The sequence below is a fragment of the Mus musculus genome, chromosome 5, assembly GCF_000001635.26.
Source record: "Mus musculus strain C57BL/6J chromosome 5, GRCm38.p6 C57BL/6J".
NCBI lineage: Eukaryota > Metazoa > Chordata > Mammalia > Rodentia > Muridae > Mus > Mus musculus.
Window position 1 is genome coordinate 92216342 of NC_000071.6, and position 7931 is coordinate 92224272.

A 7931-nucleotide genomic window follows, 5' to 3' on the forward strand; every position below is an offset into this window, starting at 1 on the left:
TGGAATGTCTGAAGACAGCTACAGTGTACTTACATATAATAAATAAGTAAATCTTTAAAAAAAAAAAAAAATAAGTAAACTCACTACCCCTGGAGGGGCACAAAAGCACATTCCAAAAACAATCCCATCTTTAGAAGAAATAGACGTCACAAGACCCCTGTCTTGTTTCCTTGGAGTTTTCTCATAAGCTTTCAGAGTTCTCAGACAGCTTCATTCTTGGTCCGTATTCTGACACCTTTCAGAGACGCCTTCCCTTCACGCTCCACCCTTCCAACAGTCCCTGCAGGTGAGACCAGTGTCTCTCACACTTTACTCAAAGTTTAGTTGGGACATGGCCGAGTCGGTAGCCAAGTAGTCAAGCCTGACTCTTCTTCACGGTATTTTCTTCAGAGGAAGCTAAAGCACCCGCAACTATATACAGCTAGATAACGGGGTTCTGGCCCCCAACCCAGGAGAGCATTCCCTGTGTCCCCTCCAAGAGGCAGCTGTGGTGGGATCAGTGAAACTCAGAGCTTGGGTGACTGAATTTTTCAGTTTTAGAGAAATTCAATGGGACAGTCTACTCTTAGTCACTGTGGGTTTTCTCGGTGTTTGTGAATGAAAATGAGGGCATGACCGCTCCTAAGTATGGTTGAGGAGAACGTTTTATGGTTGAGGAGAACGTTTTATTGTAGATACTAGGGAAAGAACAGCCAGAGGCTTTTGAAAGGGACCAGACTGAACCTGGCCCTGAGAGGAGGAGGAGGGGGAGGAAGAGGGGGAGGAGGGGGAGAGGGAGGGGGAGAGGGAGGAGGGAGGAGAGGGGGAGAAGGAGGAGGGGGATGGGGTAAGGAGGAAGAGAAAAGGACGAGGGGGCTGGCAAATGGGAAGGGAAGAGGCAAAGTTTGGGGGTAGATGGTGGGGTGAGAAGTGCTGGGTGGAGCCACTGGTACCAAGGGATGCTGGGAGAGCTGGCCAGCGTCTGCTTTGATATGCTAGTAGACTTCTCAGGCATTTGTTGGGGATGGGGTAGGTTCATTTGAGACTTTATAGTTTGTTTGTTTGTTTGTTTGTTTGAGACAGGGTCTCACCAAGAAACTCTGGTTGGCCTGGAACTTGGTGCGTAGACCAGACTGACACTCTGAAGTAGTGGAATTACATGCTTGTGACACGCCAGACTCTCTTTGGGTTGTTTGGTTTGGTTCTGCTTTGTTTTCAGGGATCTAGAATGGCCGCTGGGTGCTTCTTGCAAGGATCAGCAGGGAAGCTCACTTTCTTGAGGCTAAATGGAGAAGGTTATTAACATACATTACCTTCAAGATAAAAGAAAGAAACACGTTCAACTTTTGAACAGAATCCACTAAATGATTTTGATTAATTTTTGAAAATTGTGTGTGTCTGTGTGTGTGTGTGTGTGTGTGTGTGTCTGTGTGTGTGTGTCTGTGTCTGTCACGCATATGTGAGTGACTGTACCCTTAGATACTGGAAGAGGGTGTCAGACCCCCTGGAGCTGGAGATGCAGACACTTGTGTCTGGATAAATAAATGTGACCTATGCACACAGAGTATTATTCCCTCATGAAAAGGAGCAAAGTTTCAACATGTGCCACAACAAGGCTGTTCCTTGAAAACATTGTGCAAAGAATAAAAACCACAGGACATGAAATCTCACATGGCCCATGGTTCTGTTCCTATGAAATATTCAGAATAAGTGAGCCAGGAAAGGAGGGGGGGAGGAGCTGGGGAGAAAAGAATGGAGAACCGTTGGTGAATCTTGGATTTCTTTTTTAAAAAAAAGACTTGTTTGTTTGTTTGTTTGTTTATGTGAATCTACTGTAGCTGTACAGATGGTTGTGAGTCTTCATGTGGTTGTTGGGAATTGAATATTTTAGGATACCGCTCGCTCCAGTCAGACTACATTTGCTAAGTCCCTGCTTGCTCCGGCCCAAAGATTTATTTATTATTATACACAAGTACACTGTAGCTGACTTCAGACACACCAGAAGAGGGCATCAAGATCTCATTAATGGTGGTTGTGAGACACCATGTGGTTGTGGGATTTGAACTCAGGACCTTTGAAAGAGCAGCCAGTGCTCTTCCCCGCTGAGCCATCTTGCCAGCCCCGGATTTTGGATTTCTTTTTGGGTGGTGGAAATATTTCTGAATTGGTGAGAAAGAATATGTGGCCCTATGGATGGATGTTTTTAAAACCATCGAAAACTAAATAAGCAATGTGTATTGCTAAAGAACGCATAGATGCTTTGTAAACACTAATTTTAATAGTTGTTAAGCAGTTTGTTGGTTGATCTGGGCGGGAGGGGTGGGGGGCAGCACCCTGGAGGCTGAGGCAGGAAGTCATGACTTCCGTGCCAGCAAGTCAAACAAACATGGCGGCCCACTCCTATAATCCCAGCACCCAGGAGGAAGAGGCAGGAGGATCAAGAATTCAAAAATCATCTTTGGCTACACAGTGAGTCGAGGGCCAGTCTGGACTGTACGAGACGATATCAAGGCAAGCAACAAAGCCAGAGTTCAATGTGAATCAGGGCTACACAGTGAATTTCTAGGCCAGCCTTGGCCACACACTGAGGCTAGCCTGGGCCACACACTAAGAACTGACTAAAAACAACAAAAAGGCCAACTGGCTGAGAGTCAAGAATGGGGTAGAGGGGAAGAAAAGTGTCTTAGAAGGCAGAGACAAAGGACAAGGAGCGATTGCTTTGCAGGTTCCCAGAGCCCACAGTCTGTGCGACTCATGTGGTTCTTATAGGGGAAGGAGGAAGTGCTGCCCGCTGAGCGCTGAGCATTACAACAGGGAGAGCCCTTGGGGCATCCTCAGAGATGCAGAGCTAAACAGAAGGAAGGGCCAAGCTATCGGAGTACCAAAACCCACTATGAGCAGAGCCGCAGGGTTCAGATTAGACTTCCATTAGTCTGTGTGGCGGCAGAACGGACCCGGAGAATAACCACAGGATTCAGCCCGACATGGTGGCTCATCTGTGATGGAATCCAAGGTCCCCTCTTCTGATGTGTCTGAAGACAGCTACAGTGTACTCATATACATAAAAAAAAAAAAAAAAAACGAAAGAAAAAGAGCCTGCAACTAAATTCTATTTACTTGCCTAAATAAAGAGATGCCCCTGCTTTGATGCAAAGCACTGGCGCCCAGCAGCAAGACGCTGAAGGCAGGAGAGATTTGCATTCAATCTAGATGGTGGTGGTGTAGTGCTGTGGACTGTTGCTATGGAGATCCCAGAGACCAGCCAGCCACACGGAACCTTTACACTCGGGAGCTCAGTCTGATGGTTGAGGGTCGTCATTGGCAGGCAAGGCGAGTCTCAAACATGACCTCTGAGTAAGCACTAGCACTTTCACCAGGGGGCTTCCTAGAAATGCTACTGAGCTGTTAAAATGTTTTTATGCCCATAAGGTAGATGTAGTATGATGTCTATCACTTTAAAGTTTACACTTCAGCGGCATTAAATGTATTTAGGGTTTTGTTTTTGTTTATGTGTGTGCAAAAATCATCTTGAGAACATTTTCATTTCCCAAACTGAACCCTAATCAGACCTGGAAACAAGTCCTGCGGGTGAGTCACAGGCAAGTTCCAGGCTAGGGGACTTCTGAGCGTGATTAACACAGCTGAGGCTCACAGCTCTGCATCGCTTACCCAATTACTTCATGCCTCAACTCCTCCAAGCTTGCCAGGAATTGAGGAAGTGGCTCTTATCACACACCTCAGGATCCAGTCAAGGGAATGGTCAAGGCATTTTACTCAAGGTTGCAGGGATGCAAAGGGACCCTTTGAGCTTCCGTCTGGGTGAAAACGTCTCACCCAGGTGTCTGTCGAATTTGAGGGTGTGCCTTGAAGAAAAGTAACCCTTGGATAAAATGAGAAATACTTCTCTCTTTAGCTTCCCAAGACTTGTGTAGCGGGTAGAGCCTTGACAAGTCTGGACTTTCACAGTGTCTATCTCTCTAGAAACTCTATTCTCTTGCACAAGGCTTTTGTATAGTCCAGCTCAACATAGTCCTCATTTGAAACACTCTGGAGCAGATAGAGTCACCAAAAAGGAAGCTGAAATTGCAAAGCTCTGGGCAGGGTGTTGGGGTGTGGCCAGACTCCCTGCTGGCGCCAAGGCTCCCAGGTTCAAGAGCTCTGCATGACTCAAGTGTATGAGCCAAAAGCCCCTGGCCTGGAGTGTGTGTGACTCAGGAGCTGGGCTGGGGTCTACATCAATTACAGAGGAAGCTAAGAGCTTTACCAAAGCCAAAACCTAGTGTAACCAGGCGGGATACAGCCCACAGAGGGCACAGACACACACTGGAAAATTCCACTGGAGACATCTGAAATGAACTGGCTCTTGAGTCAGCAACTGGCAGGTCAGCTGCGACCAGATAGGTACAAAGATGAACAACTGACCAGAGCCTGCCCTTCCAGAACACCCGGAGAGCACATCCAGACACTGAAAACTGCTCATACGAGAATGAGCTAAGTGTGAGCGTGTGTGTGTGTGTGTGTGTGTGTGCATGTGTGCTTGTGCGTGCGTGTGTGTCCCATACCTGAATCCCAACACTTGGAAGCTAAAGGATCAGCTTAGTCTAAACATATATGGTCACATTTAAAAATAAAAAGAATGGATTTAACCAAGCCGGATCTTAATGCCTCTGAACTACATCGACCAAAGAGCAATCACATAGTCGATTATATTGCCTAATGGGTAGAACCAGCGTTTGTGATATCATTTACAATTCTGTTTGTTTGTTTGTTTGTCTTTTGCTTTTTTCGAGACAGGGTTTCTCTGTGTAGCCCTGGCTGTCCTGGAACTCACTTTGTAGACCAGGCTGGCCTCGAACTCAGAAATCCACCTGCCTCGGCCTCCCAAGTGCTGGGATTAAAGGCGTGCACCACCACTGCCCGGCATCATTTACAATTCTTGTGCCCAGGACATATTTGAAGAGATTCTGAGCTACTCAGTCTAGATAACACTCAAGTCCTGGCATTTTTTAAAGTTCTCTGTGATTGAGAACCACTGAATCAGACAAAGAAGGGCAATCAAGTTGCATTGCTTGGTCTAACCCCCAGAACTTCTCTAGTTAGCATGCTTGCTTGCCTTCACTGGCCGCTTCTGGTCAGCTAAAGCTCTGGCTTTCTTTAGGATAGACAGATGTAAAAAAAGAAGTCATTTTGCTTATGTTTGCAAAGCTAAAGGTTAAGGTCACTCATGGGCCCTAGCCAGCGATGCTTAGGGATCCTTCCCTGGACCTTGTTCGCATAGTAATTTACTTTAACAACCTTCCTGACTTCCCTGGAAGATAGTTTATGATAGCCTCTTCCCAGGCAAGGGAACCTTTGCTTAATGAGATTAGGTGCTTTTGTAAGGGTCAGATTCGAAGAATGATACCTCAGACTCAAATAGTATGTAAACGCAAAGGATGTCTTATTCTGCAGAAGTCCAGCATGCTGGGGCCTCTCATTACCAGAATAGAGAGACAACCAAGTGAGCCAGGCTTGATTTAAAGCATATTAGGGAATTCTGGGTAGGTGACCTCTATGTTAATGTGTTGGGTCCATCTCTATGGACATTCCATTACTATAGAGATGTGTGGGGGCTGGAAACTTGCTGGGGGAGGTCTGGAAACTGTTGCTGAGGAAGTCTGGAAACTGCTGCTGACCCATTGTCCTTGCCTCAGGTGAGGTGTTGGGGCAGCTCCTGAGGCCTGGATTTGCTTGGAATTGTTCAGTTCTTGGAAACAGAGACTTAGGCCTAGTCTCCTTAAGTGCCGATTTGAAGCCTGTCCTGGAATCAGCCTAGCCATTTCACTTTTTCTACTGAAATCCAACCAGATTGAACAAGAACAACAACAACAAAGGTCTCTGTTCAACTCTTGACCACACAGAGGTTTAGTGACCATGCTGGACCCTACCTGGTCACAGCTGTGTCCTAAGGAAGTTTGTACCCCCATTTGATTTAGCAGGTGTGCTATTTTCTTCTCTCACTCTACATGGAAATCTTGTTTTGTTTTGTTTTTTTCAAGACAGGGTTTCTCTGTATAGCCCTGGCTGTCCTGGAACTCACTTTGTAGACCAGGCTGGTCTCGAACTCAGAAATCTACCTGCCTCTGGCTCCCAAGTGCTGGGATTAAAGGTGTGCACCACCACTGCCCGGCCTCTACACTGAAATCTAATTTTCATATGTTATTTTATTTTTTAAGACAGGGTCTCACTCTGAAGTGCAGGTTGCCCTAAAACTAATGATGAGCCCAAGCTGACCGCAAGCTAACAACCCTCCGGCCTTCTCCTCCCAGGCACTGGAATTACTCTTCATGTAACACCACACCTGGCCCTGAAGTGTAAGTTTTAAAAAAGTATTTTATAGAAAAATTTAAATGCAAAGCTCCCTCTCATAGCTTCTTGGTGATCCAGTCAGGGCAAGCCTGGCTTTGCTCCCACCCCCATCTATCAGTCTCTATTTTGGAACAAATCCCAGCATGTATTTCAGTGTGTATACAGACAGTGACTTAAAAATGACCGTGAATCTCACCATGTCTGGAAGAAGAAAGAAGAAGAAAGAAGAGGGAGAAGGAGAAAGGAAGAAGAAGAAAGAAGAAGAAGAAAGAAGAAGAAGAAGAAGAAGAAGAAGAAGAAGAAGAAGAAGAAGAAGAAGAAGAAGAAGAAGAAGAGAAGAAGAAGAGAGAAGAAGAAGGAAGGACAAGGAAGGAGAAGAAGGAGGAGAAGGAGAAGGAGGAAGAAGGAAGAAGAAGAAAGAAGAAGAAGAAGAGAGAAGAAGAAGGAGAAGGAAAGAAGAAGAAGAAGAAGAAGAAGAAGAAGAAGAAGAAGAAGAAGAAGAAGAAGAAGAAGAAGAAGAAGAAGAAGAAGAGAGAAGAAGAAGGAAAAGAAGAAGGAAGGACAAGGAAGGAAAAGAAGGAGAAGAAGGAGAAGGAGAAGAAGGAGGAAGAAGGAAGAAGAAGAAAGAAGGAGGAGAAAGAAGAAGGAAGAAGAGAGAAGAGAGGAGTAGAGTAGCTGGGCTACTCTCTCTCTCTGCCAACTCTTGGTGGGGGAGATGGGAATGGAGCTCCCAAGTTCCCTTCACTTCCAGGCCAGCCCCACACAGTTCCCCTCCACAACTCTCTGCCCTGGTGCAGTCCCACCAGCTCTGTCTCTAGCTACCCCCCCTCCCCGCCAAAACTCTATATATAATTAACAAGTCAGATAATTAATAAATTCTCAGTTCACAAGATACCAATACAATAATTTCAGACCCAATTGATAATGATAAAAGCTGCCCACCTAGATTAGACAAATTACCCCAAATAGTCTACCTTTTATGACACCATAACTACCTGTGGCTATTAAAACCATGCTGGATCTGGTTCTCCTTCCTGTCCATCCGTCTCCACCTTGGCTTTCCCTCTCCCCAAGACAGTCTGTCTCTCCAACTCTCAGCGCTGCCTCCCTTTCCCCTGTCCAATCACAGGCCTCCTGCTGCACTAATATTTTAATATAATTGGACAGGGAAAATCCTGTCACAGGAGACATCCATTTTTTTTTCAGGAAAGAAATGATTTATTGATTTGGATGTATTACTATCGTCATGGAAGGAAGTCAGGACCGAAACTGAAAGGGGCAAGAGTCTGGAAGCAGGAGTGAATGCAGAGGCCATGGACAGGTGCTGCTTATTGGCTTACACCCCATGGTTTGCTCAGTCTGCTTTCTTGTCAGAGACCATCCCGTGAGAAAGTGAGCCCTTCACAATCTCCCTAGCAGGCCAAATGGCCTTGTACTGAGAGCTGGTTGTCACCCCCCTTTCCTCCCTATTCCTTTCCTGGCACCTGAGGCTGTAAAAGCTGAATTATAGTCCCCTCTTCCCTATCTCTTCCTGAGTTCCCATGCCATCCAAGGACATGAGTTACGCCTGAGCCTAGCCTGACCCCCAAGGCTGTCAAGGAGGA

The 7931-nt window shown here is 46.1% G+C and overlaps 1 long non-coding RNA gene across 1 annotated transcript; it reads left to right on the forward strand.

The window, feature by feature from the left end:
• The first annotated feature begins 221 nt into the window (after window positions 1-221).
• On the forward strand, window positions 222-7667 carry Gm42112. The gene is made up of 3 exons (XR_880429.1): window positions 222-286; window positions 6195-6332; window positions 7534-7667. It is a non-coding gene; the product is annotated as a predicted gene, 42112 (long non-coding RNA).
• Window positions 7668-7931: the final 264 nt, after the last annotated feature.